The sequence below is a fragment of the Antechinus flavipes genome, chromosome 1 (genome assembly GCF_016432865.1).
Source record: "Antechinus flavipes isolate AdamAnt ecotype Samford, QLD, Australia chromosome 1, AdamAnt_v2, whole genome shotgun sequence".
In the NCBI taxonomy this organism is placed as follows: domain Eukaryota; kingdom Metazoa; phylum Chordata; class Mammalia; order Dasyuromorphia; family Dasyuridae; genus Antechinus; species Antechinus flavipes.
Genome location: NC_067398.1, coordinates 666,154,038 through 666,170,001, shown reverse-complemented (window position 1 = coordinate 666,170,001; position 15,964 = coordinate 666,154,038). Strand labels below are relative to the sequence as shown.

Genomic DNA, 15,964 nt, shown 5'->3' with positions numbered 1-15,964 from the left:
ATTTGGAGTTAGTATATATTTTCTCTCTCATTTCTTTCTCCAAGTATAAAACTCGGTGAGGGCAAAAATTCTCTGAAACCAGTAGGGGAGGATTAGAACCTCCAACGGTTAACCTAGGGTGGACTTAAAGGCTTCCTCAATTAAAAGGGCTGTAGCAGCTAGCTCTAAAGTAGGAAGGTCACCCCAAAAACATCAAGTTTCTTTGAAAAGTAAAAAGAAGAGGTCTGGGATAGGGTTCAAGAACCCAAGTCAAGGCTCCTAGGGCCTCAGTCTACCTTTCATCAGTTTTAGGTAGGGCTAAAGCCAGAGCAAGAGATTAGTTTAGTTTGCAGGGTTTTAACAAACTGATATGACTATGTGATCTAACACAAAAAAACTATATAGCCTTGGGTGGGGGAGGAAAGAGCTGGAAGTTTAGGGTTTGTATGGCTGCAGTTAGAGAAGCTTCTCAGGTGAGGCTGCAAAGCAAGATATCATCTAACCCCATACTGGTCATGTTCATTACTGGGTGGTTATGTTCCCCTGGATTTGCCCCTTCAAGGGTAAAAAGAAATTATGAATCTTTATGCAATGATATGCAAAGGAAAGTACCTTTAAGATCTTAGTTAGAAAACCATTATTGTGTTCCCTGAGATACTTGAATTGGGCTCATGGCTTCTACTGGTCATTTGCTCTGATTATAGAAATTTGCTATAAGAGGAAAAATCAGGGACATAATTATAATAGCATCAAAACAGGTACTTTAGGCCTCAACTTGAGAGCACATACATGACAGGATAAGGCATCCTTAGAACTGTTTGACAGCTGATCATGCAGTAATAATTACCCAGACTCAGAAATAATAAGGTGGGAAACAAAAAACAGAACTAGAAAGAATTCCACCTTAAACAGAGGCTAAGGTTGTGTCCTTCCAGATTTTGCCCAGATAAGTCATCCACCTAGACATTTCAAGAAGACATTTCTGAGTAATTTATGGAATTTCTCTTGAATGATGGGTTACAGACAATGATCAGGCAAATCAAAAGAATATCAGTTATAGTCCCAAGAGATTTTATCTCTAATAGCAAATTTTACCAATCAGGGTTAGATATATTATTTTAAAAGTTTACCAGGACCTACACACATAGGGGATTTTGTTTAACATGCTTTATGTTTAAACTTATCCTGGTGCAAAGGATCAATTATTATACAGGCTTATAAATTCTTAGTAAACACATTCTTTGTTTAGAAACTATACATCCCAAACATGCTCATTTCTCAGGACTAATGACCTTGCTTACCCTAATGGTTTCAAGAAAACTGGCAAGCTTAAGGGAAGTCGACAGAGCCCCTGGGGAAAGGGCTGAGCTTGCTGTTGCTCATCCCAACTATTTTTAGTGTTTTCATGGGGGGAAATTCTCTGTGAAGGAGGGAAAGGAGTTGCACATCTCATACTCAGAGGTAAACTGATAAAGCTTAACATGGTGACAATAATCCAAATAACAGTTAAAAATTTTAGAATTTTCCTAATAGCCAAATAGTTTTAGCTGTAATTTCTATTTCCTTAAATGAATTTCCCTTTTGTTTTAGGAAGAAAACAAGACAATCCTTAAAATTAAGATTGAACAGATTTTTTTAATTGACAACTTTAGTTAATAAGATTTCCTAGATGCTGATTAAATGTCCTAAACAAACTGAGTAGCAATTTGGTTATTTTTCAACCTATGCAAATCATATCTCTTTTTCTGGTGCCAGTTTTTACTGACAGGGCCCTCAGAAGTTTGACTCTAAATAACTAGAGTTTTTTAAATAGTGGCAAATTGCTTTTCTGTTTTTCTAAAGTTCCAAAATGCTTCTGTTAACACTATCGGTGCGAATAGGTGCATATTTCCCTTTAGTGAGCTTTAATTAAAGCTCCTTTAAAATTGCTTTTAGCATCATTAGACAAATTTCCAAATTACTTTACACTCACATAGAAATTATTTATCTGTTGGTCCCATTTGAAAAAAGCCCATAAAATTATATCAAATATGAAGCAATTCTATCCAATAAAGTAGTTAACATTCATATAACACATTTTATGCTAAGCACTTTTGCAATCATGTGGTTTTCACAACAACAACTATTATTTCTCTTTACAAATCAGAAAACTGAGCAGAGATAAAACAATTTGCCCTAAGTTACATAGCTAATATATATCCACAATTGAGACAGAGAAGGATAGTTTTACCAAAGGCTGACTAGTTTTCTCATTTCATACTGCCATGCTAGGTGGTGTAGGGGTGTCCTAATTCTTCCCAGGTAATTCCTGGATAGAATCTGCTGAAAGCTGGGGTAACTGGTGCTAGGATATCCCTTTGATGATAGTTTTAGGTGCCAGGGCTCAGGGAGTGCTGCCAATTGGGCCTTACTCCCACTCCTCCAAAACTAGGTTGGGGAGGTGTTTGGGCAAGGTGTACAGGTGAGTCAGAATTTGAGTTTTAATTTGATCTGAGATGAGAGGAGGGCTATATTGATCCTTTTTTAGCAATCCCCACAACTAAGATACACTCAGGACCACTCCAGAGAATGAAGTGAAGAGGATATATATATATATATATATATATATATATTCTGGGATGCTTTCCCAAAGGAGGAGAAGGGGGACTCCAGACAAGATAGGAGTCAAAGAAGGGTTAGCAAAAAGTTGCTATTTACCTAGTTTGGTTTTTTCTTTTCTTTTCTTTCAGAATGGGGTAAATTCCTAGAATTATTCCCAATGTTTCAGGAATCTTTCTTGTAATCTTAAAATGACTAATTGCCAAACCTTTTTAATCAGTGCTCTCAAAACTTTAAGAATTTGTTAAGGTGTTTTGTTCTCAAAACTTTGAGAATCTGTAAAGATGTTTTTTTTTTATTTTAATCAGCTAATTTTTTGTGTAGCTTCCAGCTTGTCCACAGGAAAAAAGTTAGGCTTTTTAAGAAATTTTCCCAGCATTCCAATTACTGCATAGAGCTTTATTTTTCTTGCTGGTTGTGGTTTAAATTTAGGTAACAAAAACGAGCTCACAGAACAAACATGATAAAGATATTCTGCATAGAGACACAGAGAAAAAATGGTATGAAAGAAGACTGTCCCATGTTTGCCAAAAGCCATAAAATTTTGCCAAAAACTATCCTAATAGCACTTCTATCTTCTCTGACATCCCAGAGAAGGTAAAAGGTTGGCAAAGGTTCCCCAGAAACTTTGCCAAAAATTGCAAGAATTTCCCAGTCTCAATGTTCTCAGTCAAGGTAAACTTGCTGAGCATGGAGCTCATGATGACCCAAACAAGCTTTTTCCCAGTGTCTTCAGGTGTCAGACAGATTCTTAGAACAATAGCATTCCTAGGCTGGGGCGGTGGGGGGGGGGGGCAGGGAGGGGAAGGGGGGGAAGAGGGGAAAGAGAAGCCAGAGGATTTTGGAATCAGATTGCCAAAAGAGAAGCCCCGCCAAAATCCCTGCTATATTTCCCCAGAAACTATACTCCTTCACTTCTAGCACATAAAGTAAATCCCTGTAGTGAACTTGAAGAGAATGTGGATAAAAGTCATATAAGATGCTTAGGCATTAGGTGCATTGTAATCAACATTATTGCAAGGAAGCCCACAAAATAGAGAAATCACAAATTGTTTTTAATATGTTAGTATTTCTGGAGAGCAATATGATGACACCTCTGTTAGGGAGATAATTTTTGTGGCTTCATGGAGGAATTTTTGTGTAGGAAAAAAAGACTCAAGAATTAGATAAATAGGTGGGTGGTTAGGATACTGACATAGAACATCTCAAATTTTCTAGAGTTTTTGCTTCTTTTTTTCAGGAACCCTTGATAACCTAAACCTGCATCATCTACATCGTAATTGTTAATGTACATCTTAAGATCTACTGTACTTGGGAAAATGTCACATTGCATCACTCCAAACAAAGTCAAGGCCACTGTTTCCAAAGTTCAATCTATCTCTTATTCTCCTAATCCTTAACAAATCCCAAGTCACCCTTCAGTATCTCTAAATTCCAAATTCCAATATTTATTCTCTTACTCCTCCTCTGCCCCCCATTATCCTTATCCCTGACTTCTTCCTTTCTAGGCAGTAAATCTAAGGCCAGAGAATAGAGATGATGAAGGGCTTTCTTTGGAGAAAAAAAATCAGGGGAAAGTGGAGAGGGAAACCAAAGAAGGCACCACTTTAATTCAGGGGGAAAATTTTGGCAGCTTTTGAATTCCCATTACCTAAACCCTTCTGTTATCTCCCTTCTCCTCCCAACTCTGAGGGAATGGTTCTTTAAAAAGAAGGGGATTTTTCTTTCTCCAACTACTTACCTACTATGACAGTAGCAATAAGGCAATGATTTAGATAAAGGTAGCAGAGTAAAAACATCCTAATTTGTGGTGTTTGTCACTCTCTGAGGTATATATGCTCACTCTAAAAATGACCTATTATGAGCATATATACCCCAGAGAGTGACAAGCACCACAAATTAGGACTAGATTAAGGAACGTAATAGGAGGGAGAATTAATATTATGCTGATTAAACTGAAAAGTGTGTCTCCTCTTCATTTCCAAATCCCTTTTTTTTTCTTTCCTTCCCTCTCCCTCTGCTCCATCCCTATTACCCTTTAATCCCCACCTCTCTCTGCCGCTATCTCTGTCTCTCCCCTCTTTCCTTCATCCCCCAAACCCTTTATGTCTCTCTTTCCTTTCTCCTCAACATATCAGTTTACGCCTCACTCTCCATCACCCTTCACCTCTTTCTCGCACTACAGGATGCTGTCCGGCTCTCAGTGGCTATCTCATCAGCTGGGACTTCAGGAACTGGGATCTGGAGTTTCTTTGGTCCTGCTCCTGCTCTTCCTGGCCCTAAGCACTTGGATGATTTTTCAGGTCCTTGTCTTTGTCCACAAATACTATATCAACTGCCAGCAACTTCGATGCTTCCCCCAGCCTCCTCTTCAGAACTGGTTCTTTGGCCACCTGGGATTGGTAAGTAAAGTTACATAGATCAAGGGATGAGGAATCAAATTGCTATACCATGCAACCTTTTGTCTCTCCTGGTTTGTTTAATAATATAATATAATATAATATAATATTGTTTGTTAAATAATATATACCCATTCAGAGCCTTAGTACAAAAATGGTGTTTATCTCACTGTCTCAATGATACCTATAAAGTTAAATTTTTCTCCTTGTGGTAGAACCTCTAGTTCCAATTGCTTATTGCCCAATCCTGGACATTTTAAAATAAACATAGCCCATTTCTTGACTTTCAAATGAGAGAATTCAGGGAAAAAATTAGGGAAAAAATATGAGAGCAGTCCAAGAAAATCAAGAAAATTATGAAAAGAAAATCAACCAATTTGAAATAGATGGTCAAAAACTTGAGGATGAAAATGATTCCTTGAATATTAGAATTGGGCAAAAGGAAGATAATCACATTCTAATACAAGACAAAGGAACTGCAGTTATGACCAAAAGTAACTTACCCAGAAAAGTTAACAGTAATCCTGAATGGGAAAAAAATGGATATTTAATGAATGGAAAGACTTTTAGGTATTTGTAATAAAAACTACAGAATTTAAGGGAAAATCAGACATTTCCAGAAGAAATATAAAGTAAACATTAAATACGAAGTATAAGGTCAACTTGTTTCCTTCTTATATATGAAAATATTATCAAAATTCTCATACCTATCATCACTTTTTGAAAAAAAAGTCTTGGGCAAAGCTGTGTATGATGAGGTTATCCTAAAAAAAATGCTGTGTAAGGAGAGAGGGAAAAAAAAGTAATTATCTCATACAAATGAAGCATAAAAGAAAAAATTTATGCCAAAGAAGTGGGAGGAGAGAAGGTAGTGATGGAACTTTACTCTCATCAGAAATGTGTTAAAAATGGAATAATATATATATCTAGAAAGATACAAATGTCTTCTAAACACAGAAAAAAAATAAAAGGGCAAGGGAATAGAGCAAAGGGTGAGAATAAAGGATGGCTTCTTGGAGGAGTGAATAGGAATAAAATAATGGGTAGTATTTATTATATGGGTTTTCTTGAAACAGAAATTTAGAATTTTAAATTGGATCCTCTCATGATCTGCTGTATACATGCCAATGTGTTTTTTTTCTCATTTTGTATTTGTTTGAAATAAAAAATAAAATCTATTTTGAAAAGTAGCGAATTGAAAGTAAATCCTTAGAGCATTCATCAATTATTCACCCAGTTCCAATCCAGTTTATGTACAAAAATGTAGAACACAATTATTGAGAATTAGAAGACACCTTAGAGATCTTTCAAGCTAATTCATTAATTTTGCAAATGAAGAAATTAAATTTTAAAAAAATCAATGACTTGTCCAACATCACAAAGAAGTGGATCCTAGATTCAAGCCCAAATCATCTTAATCCAAATCATGTACTTTTTTATTATACAAAGCTCTCTCCAAGGATATAATGAGAGTATTCTCAGGTGCCTCCCTGAAATTCAGATGCATGTTTTTTTTTGGGCATTCCATTGATCTATTAGATTTTTGATTCTTTCCAAAAAACATGTAGCATAAGCTCAGGGGTTCTGTCTCCCAATCTTTCACTTGAACTGGCATAATGAATGCCCATAGAGTAGTTATCTCTTCTTCCTTAGGGGTTCTAGAGGACCCAGTAAAGCTGAGAGAGATATGTAATTCTAATATATAATGTCCCCATCACTATGAGGCTCCCAATGATCATCCATTAATATCAAGTGATCAAAATTAATCTTTAAAAATGAATATTTACTTAGGAAGGTAATTAGAACAGTTGGTAGAAAAAAATTTCCTCCAAAAGTTTATGACCACACTCTTATAAGTACACATATTGTCCAGAAAAAAAATGGGTGCTCACTTAGATAAGATGTGTGATAAAGGGGTAACTCCCACCTCCTGAAAGTCCTTTTTTCTTTTCATAGAGTTGGTCAGTCAATAAATATTTATTAAGTAAGTACCTAGTATTTTAAGGCATTAAAGATAAAAAAGAAAGTTAAAAGACAATCCTTACTTTCAAGGAGTTCAAACTAATGGAGGAAATAATACACAAATATATACAAATAAGCTATACAAAAGATAAATGGAAGATAATCAAGGAGGGGAGGGCATTATTATTAAAGGGGAATCAAGAAAGGCTTCTTGGAGGAGGTGGGATTTTAACGAGGACTTGAACAAAACCAGGGCTGCAGGAGGTAGAGACTAGGAGGGAGAAAATTTTTAGGTATGAAGATCAGCCAGGGAAAACTGAATTGGGTAATGAAATATCTTGTGGGAAGAACAGCAAAAAGACTAGTGTCACTAGATCTTAGAGTATATAAGGGAGAAAGGTGAATGTAAGGTGTAAGAAGATAGGGAATGTAGTAGGGTAGCTTGCAAAGGATTTGAAGTCTTGATAGAAGAGATTATATTTTATTCTAAGGGTGAGAATCTGCTGCTTGAGTTTATTGAGTAAGGAAGTGACATGCTCAGTCCGGCAATTTAGAAAGATTATTTTGACAATTGAATGAAGAATAGACTGACATGTGGATAGATATGTGAGGGAGACCAATCAATAAGCTATATTAGTGGTTCAAACTTTAAATGATAAAGATATGCTCCAAGGCTGTAGCAATGTCAGAGGAGAAAAGGTCTCTTATACAAGAGATGTTCTATAAAACCAACAGGACATGATAACAAATTTAATATAGTGGGTAAGAGAGAGTAAGAAGTTGAGGATGATGCTTAGATTTTGAGTGTGGGTGACTAAGAGTATGATAGTGTCCTCAGTAGTAAAAGGGAAATTTGGAAGGGAGAGATTTTGAGAAAAGATATGATGAATTCAATTTGTATATGTGGATTTAATATGTCTACAAAACATCCATTTTCAGATTCCAATAGGTAGCTGCAGATGTGATCCTGTCAGCAGAGAGGTTAGGGTTCACAAACTTCCCCTTAGGCACAATGAAGCTTTCTTCTAGTCTCCTTGTAGCATCCTAAATCTATCTTTTCTTAGCATATTTAGCTTGTGCTCAGCTTCCAATATGTTGTTTTGTTCATCCTTTACTTCCAAAGAGGACCAATGACATCATAGGAGTTGTGCACCTGAGGCTGATGACTGTCTCTTCCAGAGTCATCAAAGTCCAGTGGCAAGACAAAAATCAAGGCTTGGGATGTGGTAGATGACCTTGGCATTTTTGTTGTCTGACCAAGTTCTAAGTGCTCCACAGCACCTCTTCAGTAGCCTTCAAGGCTGTTGGAACAAATTTTTCTCATCCATCCATTCTGTGAGGGGAAGTCTTCGTGTGCTTAGGGTAGACATCTCCCTAACTCATTAACAGGTCTGAGATCTGCTGGTTGCCCTCAACCTAGTTTAGCTCATCTGCTGTGACAGTTTTACTGGGTGTAGCTGCTACACAATATAGCTTCTTGAGTGTTGGTTGGACAAATGAACAGCCTTGAAGATAACTCAGCAAGTCCTCATTACAGTGGTGCTAGTCCCCCCTGAAAACTCCATATGCCTCTCCTAACACCTACTTGAGCTTAATTTAAAAGAGAACAGAGACAGAAGGAATAGAAAGGAGAATTTTGCAGCGCTAGGTAATGTAAGCCACAGCGAGGTCCCAAAGGGATGGAGATAGAGCAAGGCGGCTTTGTGCAGCCTGAGGAAAGCAGACACCTGGAAGTTGGAGCCTTTGAGAATAGCCTTAGGGAGAAGGAGAAACTCTCTGTTCTCCTACTGAGATGTACATATCTGATATGATGGGATATGGAGGGGAAAGTCATCTTAGGAAAAACTTGAGATGATTTCCAGTCTCACTTAGGAGGGCCTACACTCTTTCTAGAGAGTTTTCTTCCAGGTCTGCTCAGCTTTCAATACAGACTTAGCTTTTCTCAAAGTACTTCAAGGATGCGAATGAGGAGTCAAATTCTTTCAGAGTTCATAAAAGCGTCCTCTGATGGGTGAGGGTCACAGAGAGAGGTTTTCTCTTCTCCCAAAAGTGATTTCCTTATTAAGGAATTTGTTAGAGGTTTTTTCTCCTCTAGGCTGTCAAACACTGAAGTCCAAGGCAAAAAGGAAGTTGACTCTGAACTCAACCCACTTCCCCTATCTGAACTGATATTGTCCTTAGCCTGAAGCAGGCAGCAGATGAGAGTACTGAGAGTCTTAAGCAACATGTAACTAGGAAAAAATAAGATAATAAATAATTGCTAGGGGGGAATCAAACATATATAGTCAAGCAAAATCAATTCCCCCCCCACCCAGTTACATGAAAAAAGTTTAATATTTTTTAATTGTGTTTTAATTTTAGAATATCTTACTTCTTCTCTCTCTATATTTTTCATTTAGATGGCATATATAGTTTTGAAAAATATTTCCATTGCCCCCCCACCCAAAAAAAAAAAAACTCAAGCAAAATAAAATAAAATAATTAGGCTTCCATCTGTGTTATGACACAATCAGTAGCTTCTCTGGTGATGGTTCACATTTTTCACCATTAGTCCTTCAAAGTTGTCTTGGATCACTGTACTCCTGAGAATAGCCAAGTCATTTCACAGATTCAGTATTTTACAATATTGCTATTACTTTTCACTTTGCATCAGCTTATGGAAGTCTTTCCAGGTTTTTTCTAAGAGCATCCTGCTCGTCAACTCTTATAACATAATAGGATTCCATATAATCACATATCACAGTTTATTCAGCCATTCCTCAATTGAGGGACATCCCCTCAATTTTCAATTCTTTGCCCCCAGAAAAAAAAGTTGCTATCCATATTTTTGTACATATAGGTTCTTTTTCTTTTTTATCTCTTTTGGGTTACAGACCTAGTAGTGATATTGCTAGTTCAAAGGATGTGCATGTTTTGGACATAGTTCCAAATTGCTCCACAGAATGGTTAGAAGTAGGTCACTCTTCCATCACATTAATGTCTCACATTTCCCACATTCCCTCCAACATTTGTCATTTTCCTTTTCTGTCAGACTATATATGTTTGTGACTTGGAGTTTGTTTTTTCTTTCTTTCTCATTATGGGATGAGAAAAAGAGAAAGCAGATTTTTCACTAATTGAAAAAAAATTTTTTTAAATCACATATTGATTCCACTACAATTACTTATGGGACTTCAACATTTACAGCATGTTTATCAATGTAGTATATTCAAATGTCCTTGAGGTTGCTAAAGTACAGGTATAAGCATCATAATTGCAGCTAAAATAAATATTTTCTTGAGGAACTTACTTTTAAATTCTCTGTTTTAGTCAGAATGAATCTTAAAGGTGAATCTTTATGTAGAAAAAAACCACTTTTCTCACAAACTTTAGATACCTTCTGGTTCCCAGTTGAGTCTCCATGTTCATATCTGGTGAAAGTCTAAGTTATCATTCTGATCTGACTTATATTCTTATATTCTCCTATCAGAAATAGAAAGCCAATATAGACAAGACCACAAGGCTTGTTAGAACTTATTCCCTAAAGCTGCAGTATGAGTTAGGTAAAATTAGTAGGATCAGTTTGCTTTCATCTTAGTCCAATAAAATTCATTTCTTACTAACCTAACATTCTCTCTTGCCCTGAATGACAATGTCAGAGGAACAAAATTTCAAACCAAATAAAGTTACCACAGCCTACCATTATCATATGTGCATGGCATATTTGATTCAAGGTAATCATGAAATGTTTTGATGGCAATGTTAACTCATGGTACTAAGCGTGGGATCACTTACAATTCAATCTAAAACTCCATTCCATAGCCCTAATTTTGGCTTCTAATGTCTAACTTCAGAACACTATGATACCCTTTGGGGAATGAGCTCTCCCTGGGTTCACGTCTTTGATTTTTTTGTCTGCATCTTTTCTTGTGATCTTTCATCAGCCATTTGCCCTTGCTTTCAGACAATGAAGAAGAAATGAAGGTGACTCAGCCTTCTGTCTTGTTCACAGATTGATCCTACTGAGGAAGGCCTGATTCGTACTATCCAGTTAGTGAATACTTTCAAGAAAATATTTCTAATGTGGATGGGGCCTTTCTACCCATTGGTCATACTCTGCCACCCTGATTATATCCAACCTCTTACTTCAGCCTCAGGTATGGTAATCCCAAGGTTTATAGTTATTGTAGCACATCTAATCTAGTCCATCCATTCCCTTCAAATACTTCTTTCATGAGAAACAGCTCCTTCTCAGTCATCTAGATCGTTCTTAGTCCTATAGATTATTGCCTTTCAACAAAGCCTTCAAGTCCTTCAGGATCAGAAATTCCATTCTCCATACTCAGCTTTCCCTATCTCAATAATCTAGTTAAATAACTATTTACTAAGTATTTATCCTGTTCATCTATTTGCATCTCTGTGTGTATCTGTGTTCCTTTGTTTCTGAATGTCTCTTTGATTTATTCTTTAGCAATCTTTACCTTCATTTTCCTTATTCGTTATCTTCCTGTTCACATCCCATAATTTCAATTTTTCCAACCTAAAGGAGCCACAGAGGCTCTCTGAGACTCTGTGGTTTGGTAAGAAGAGAGCAGGGGAAAGAAGAAAGGAAAGAAAAGTCAGTTTTTATTGTTAGACTAGATGTGGGCTATATTCTAGAATATCTCTCTGTGTTCTGGCCTAGAAGGGATGCTAGAGGCAATTGTCTAGTCCTGCCCCACAGTGGCAGGAGAACATGTGTTATATGGATGTTATGTAGCAGGTGGGTAAAATAGGATAGTAGCAGCTGGGAGAAGCATAGTCTGCACCATCCCCAAAGACCCCCTTTTTGTCCAAGAAATATTTGTGAAAGCTGAATAGAAATATTTTCTGATATATTAATGGAGATTGATCTCTGCCTTCTGTGGTTGAGATAGGGGGTAATAGAACAGTATCCCTCAGATTACAGAGAGGGAAAGATGTATTAGTATCTTTGTTTACATGGACAATTTTGTTTTGGAGACACAAATATTGAGGGCTTGTCTGCATCAAGCACATTACCACTGTGGTTGAGATATGGACAGGGCTAGTAATGCTTCAAAGATGGGGAAGACAACACTCAATCCTTCTTAGCATCTCCCTTTAGGATATAATAAGAGAGAACTCATCTTAAAATAAAGCTTCTGTTATTTATTGCTTGTGTGATGTAGGGCAAATCATTCAATCTTTTCTGGACCATGCTCTATTAGAAAACTGGACAAAATCTGTGAGGTCTTGTCTTGCTCTAACCGTCACTGATTCTCTGATGGGTGTTGTGGGTAAGCCAAAATGTTTGGATAGGTCTGGGAAGAAGATGGGTGGGGACAGAGAAAGAAATTCATTTCAGGATAGCTGGATTTCATTTGCCAACTAATTCTCCTAGAAATGTAATTGAATTCAATAAATGTTTATTATCTTGATTTTTGCTTATCCCCTTACTATGTCCTATAAATTCAAAAGTTTGAACTCTTTGAAATTTATAATTAATATCTCCCTTTATCATTTAAAAAAATCTTTATTGGTATCTTTAGTTTACACATTACAGTCCTTTTTGGATAATCTTGGCCCTCTGTCTTTCCTTTTTCTACTGACCTCTCCCTTGTATCAATGAAAAAGAGGCTAAAGCCACCTATGTAGTGACTAGATTTGACGATATTTTCAATATTCTGCCTCTTATAAAGAAAATGGAGTTATGTTTTATTATTTAGTTTCCTGGACCAAGACTTCCTATTATGATTATTCAGAATGTCTTTTTAATATTTTTTTCATCTACATTATTCTAATCATTGGATATAGATTTTTCTTCTTTTTCTGGTTATTTTGCTCAGTGCCATGATAAGTGAGTATGGCAAATTTTGGCTTGACCGGAAAGAGGGATAGACAGGAAAGGCTCTGGCCCTTCTAGCAAGTATGATAATGATAATTATAATAACAAACATTATGTGACTCTATATACCAGGTACTGTGCTAAGTGCTTTATAATTATTATTTCATTTGATCTTTACAACTCAGAAAAATTGGTACTATTATTATCCCCATTTTACAGATGAGGGAACTGAGTCAAACAGAATAAGTGACTTGCCTGGGTTATATAACTAATAAGTGTCTGAGACTAGATTTGAACTCAGATCTGTTTGACTCTAGACCCAGCACTCAATCCACTGCCCAACCTAGCTATCCTCAGGTATGTGAAGCGTGTTTGTTTGTTTGTTTTGGGGGGTAGTGCCTTGGTCATATTTGTTGAGGGATTGGGTGGTATTTGGAGTCATGTCTTGGGTAAGAATCTTAATTTTGTGGTGTATGGAATAAAGTTTTGGTGAAGCCAAAGTGATTTCTGGGAATTTGTCTGGCTACATGTCTAAGCTGTGTCAGAACATTAAGTTATGTCTAGGACAAGTCAGGGGTCATGCTTAGAGCTGTATAAAGCCATGTTTAACATGTCTAGGGCCATTATTAGGGGATATGAAAGGCCATGTCTGGAATACTTCTGGGACCATTTCTGAATCTCTCCAAGGACATAGCTGGACTAAGTGGCTTTTTGGCCTAAATGAGCTGTAATAGTTACATGTTTAAAGTCATATCTAGTTTGTCTGGAATTATATCTAGGTTACATACAGGATCTTCTCTGGACTCTAAGTAGGTTCATTTTTTAAGGTTATATAGAGGGCCTAGAATGTATGTCTTGGACAGTAATCTGTATCATATCTAAAAGGTGTCTAGGTAATATCTGGGTGGAGGTGTCTGAATCCTGAAGAAGTTCTGGGATGATGAATTAGGAGCCAGGATTAGTCATTTCTAGGAGCCATCTAACTCATATCTTAGCTGACTTCAGTTTTTCACTTAAACATCCTCATGTTCTAAGTAAATATCTTTAAGTAATATGCAAACATTACAGACATGATCCTGAAGGGAAGTCTTAGACATAGTTAAATTATGTAAAGATTCCCAAAGGATACTAGGAGAAATTGAACCATGTACAAATTGGGTATTTTCTACGTTCGAGGACATAGCTGAGATTGTGTCTGCAATGTTCTTGGATCAAATCTTGGGTTCTCTATGGTCTGTAGACATCTAATACGTCAGGATATATCTGATTTGTGTCCCATCCCCACTCTTTTGTTCCTGTCTCCATCCCACAAAAAAATCTCACTTTCTCTTTTTCTATCCTGTTCTCTTCTATTCTCCTCTTTCTCTTAATCCCAGCTGTGCTAGGATTGGAAATGGGTTGTTCAGGCTAGGGCAGATGACAAAATGAAGGAATTTCTATTCCCTACATGCCAGTCTAATAATTTGGGACTCTGTTATATGGTTTGTTCTCCCCTTCCCTTTCTCTTACTATGTGGCCAGGTCACTTCCTTGAAAAAATTTTGTCTTTTACAGTCAACATTGCACCCAAGGATAAGCTTTTCTATGGATTTTTGAAGCCTTGGTTGGGTAAGTCATAGGTGGGACCAGTAATTATCACCAGAAAGTGGGCATGAGACCTAAGGGAAAGGCACTCAACATTCCCTTAACCTAAGATGCTAGAGAATGAATGTTTGTGGACTGAATGATAGAAACCTAGATGTGGATAGAAACTAGGATTGAAGGCTAGGGTTTTGGATTCAGGGTCAGTAGAGATCGGGAATGAGGGCCAGGCAACTAGCTCTGTGGTCTGGGTGGAGTTAAGTTCTGGGTGATTGAAGAATGGAAGATTAGACCTGGATTTCTACCATATTCTCTTCCCAGGAGATGGGCTACTGCTGAGTGAAGGAGACAAATGGAAACGACACCGGCACCTACTAACCCCAGCTTTTCATTTTGACATCCTTAAATCTTATGTAAAGATCTTCATCCAGTCTACAAACATCATGCATGTGAGCCTGGAAGAGCCAGGGGGAGGCGGGTAGAGAAATTGGCATCAAGACCAAAGCCCACACTAAGTATATTTCCTGCTAGACCACCCTACATAAGGTATAATCAGTTACTTGACTACCTCCTCACATATCACCCTTTTGCAGTCAAACTCCTAGGGGAAAAACTGTCAATACTCATTGCCTCCCCTTCCTCTTCTCTCACTAACATTTGGATCCCTTGAAGTCTGGCTTTTGTCCTCATCACAACATGAAACTGCTCAATCAAAGTTACCAATAATTTTCATTATTCTTAATTATCTTTGGGAAGAACAATTTTGATTGAGCAATAGATCAGTAATCAATTGCAAGAGGTTGAAAAATGAGAAGACAGGAAGTAGAGGCAACAATATGGATAGTTTTCTTTCTAGGAATTTAACTGTTAAAAACATAATCTAAGATGTAGAGCAATTAGATTGAGGGAATATCTTTGCATAGACTATACTTTATGCAGAGAATTTACTTTTTCTTTATGTCCTTCACCTCTGAGAATTCCGTGTTTCCTTCAAACTTCAGTTCAAGTATCATATCCCATACTTGGATTTTCCTCTTTCCTCTAGTTATTGATTCCCCAACCCTCACAAAGAAAACTATCTTGTGTTTATTTAATATGTCTTTCTATGAGGATGCTAAATCAAATGTGATAAAGTTCTGCACTTGGAGTCAGGAAGACCTAAGTTTAAATCCAGCCTCATACACTTTCTAATTGTGTGACTCTGGACAAGTTAGATAACACTTGTCAAGCTCAATTTTCCCATCTGTAAAATAGGAAAATAATAATACCTACCTCCCAGTGTTGTTTCCAAATCTTAAAATGTTATGCCACAGTTCTCTTTAACTGTCCTGACTAGTTTCCCTGCACTAGTTTCCCTTGTCTCAGTTTCCTTAACTGTTCTGTCTCAATCCCCTAAGTTATAACCGCCCCCCCCCCACCTTTGGCCCATTAAGACTGAGGACTATTTGCTCTAAAATTATAAATTGTTGGCAAAATAAACAAGAGAGTAGATCTCTTGATTCTTTTCTGTCCTCAAAAATTTACAATATTCCTCTAAAATATTCCAAGACACCTCACTGATATCTTTATTTCTGTGTATTCAGACATCCTGTCTCTGGGTTTTTAGGATTCATGGCCTCCCC

At 37.0% G+C, this 15,964-nt stretch overlaps 1 protein-coding gene across 3 annotated transcripts in view; it reads right to left on the bottom strand.

Moving 5' to 3' along the window:
• Positions 1-15,964, bottom strand: part of LOC127545030 (cytochrome P450 4F3-like) — a 98,302-nt gene that overhangs the window by 66,610 nt on the left and 15,728 nt on the right. The window lies entirely within an intron of this gene.